Source organism: Ovis canadensis, chromosome 2 (genome assembly GCF_042477335.2).
Source record: "Ovis canadensis isolate MfBH-ARS-UI-01 breed Bighorn chromosome 2, ARS-UI_OviCan_v2, whole genome shotgun sequence".
NCBI classification, from domain to species: domain Eukaryota; kingdom Metazoa; phylum Chordata; class Mammalia; order Artiodactyla; family Bovidae; genus Ovis; species Ovis canadensis.
In genome coordinates, this window is record NC_091246.1 from 32878182 (window position 1) to 32879784 (window position 1603).

Here is a 1603-nt window from a genome sequence, read left to right on the forward strand (position 1 = left end):
TATTCGGGATATTTCACATAAATGGAATAATATCACACTTTAACTTTTGAAGTTTGTTTTGAAATTTGAGATATAAAAGATGTACCTAAAACAGTATGATTTATAAATTAACAATGAAGAGACGGGCCAAAATGTTCTAGGCAGAGAAATTCTGTTTGGTTCTCTTAAGCTACCAAATTCCCTATGGAACATTTGCTAGACTACCAGGGAACCATCATCTGTTAAGTAGTTTTATTTGAGGAAGCTTTAAAATAATAGGAAGAATTAAAATTAGCCTCTCAATTCTATGTCTACCTGATGTCCAAAAACCTGGACAGACTAAAAAAATTCTGATAATTACTTCATGGAAAATTATGGCACCACTCAAGTCAAGGTTTATGCAAAAGAACAGAATCAGATATGACTAAAAGAATTTCTTGGTCTTGGATGTCTGGTTAAGAAAACTGCCTAACAAGTGATATCAAAAGTATCCAGGTTCCTGTCTGTTTCATATGCTAAACAAATAGGTTCAGGCATCTTCCCTTCTCTTTGAGTGTTTATAGTGTTTCTGTGATCTAATGTAAACAATCACAATAATTTGTATTCATAGAAAACCTTTTATTCATGAAATTTCAAGTGCTTTAGTAGAACAAGCAATACCAGGTCCCTGAAGTCCCAATTACATTGGAGGTTTGCAGTTTTCCAGGGGCGCTGAGCCTATTCAGATACCATTCTGCCTCCATCCTTTTTTTTTTTTCTCTCATATTAGAAAATATGCTATAGGACCATGGACCACATATTTGCTTCTAAGTCTTTTTCTACAAAGGAAATGTCCACAGGGGGTCACCTCTTATTTGAAGCCTTTTCTTATCTTTCCTCCCTCCCCTGCCCCCACATGACTCAGCACTGGCAACAGAATTAATTACTTTTTGCATTTCAATCTCCGTTTTGGGCTTCCTTGGTGGCTCAGACAGTAAATAATCTGCCTGCTGTGCAGGAGACCCAGGTTCACTGTTTAAACCTCTACCATGGTTTAATAAGGTCTATGCGCTTCATGATATAAGAAGTCCTAGATGTGAATTCTAGCTCCTTCCACTAACTAGTTGTGTACATTTGGGTCTCAGTGTGTTCATCTCTTAATTGGACACAACAACCAAAATGATCAGAAAGAATTTTTATGCAAATTAGAGCAGATAAGCTGCAAACAGCAGCCTCCTAGGTAAGTGTATGCAGCCTGTTGCCTGTACAGGTTGCCCTAAGGGACCTTGGAAACAGTCCTTTATAGTGAACATTCATGATTGGCATGCTGTCCTCAGTCTAGGCTCCAGACAGGTATGCAAGGTACCTTTTGGAGAGTCCCAGGGCACAGTGGCCAGGGTCTACATTGGCCAAGTCATAACATCCATTTGCACCAAACTGCAGAACAAGGAGCACGTGATTGAGGCCCTCTGCAAGGCCAAGTTCCCTGGTCACCAGAAGATGCACATCTCCAAGAAATGGAGATTTACTAAGTTTAAGGTGGATAAGTTTGAAAACATGGTTGCAGAAAACTGACTCATCCCAGATGGCTGTAGGGTCAAATACATCCTTAACTGTGGTCCTCTGAACAAATAGTGAGCCCTGA

The 1603-nt window shown here is 39.4% G+C and overlaps 1 pseudogene; it reads left to right on the plus strand.

Moving 5' to 3' along the window:
• Positions 1–1153: 1153 nt before the first annotated feature.
• On the plus strand, positions 1154–1256 carry LOC138434875 (small nucleolar RNA SNORA70; annotated as a pseudogene).
• Positions 1257–1603: the final 347 nt, after the last annotated feature.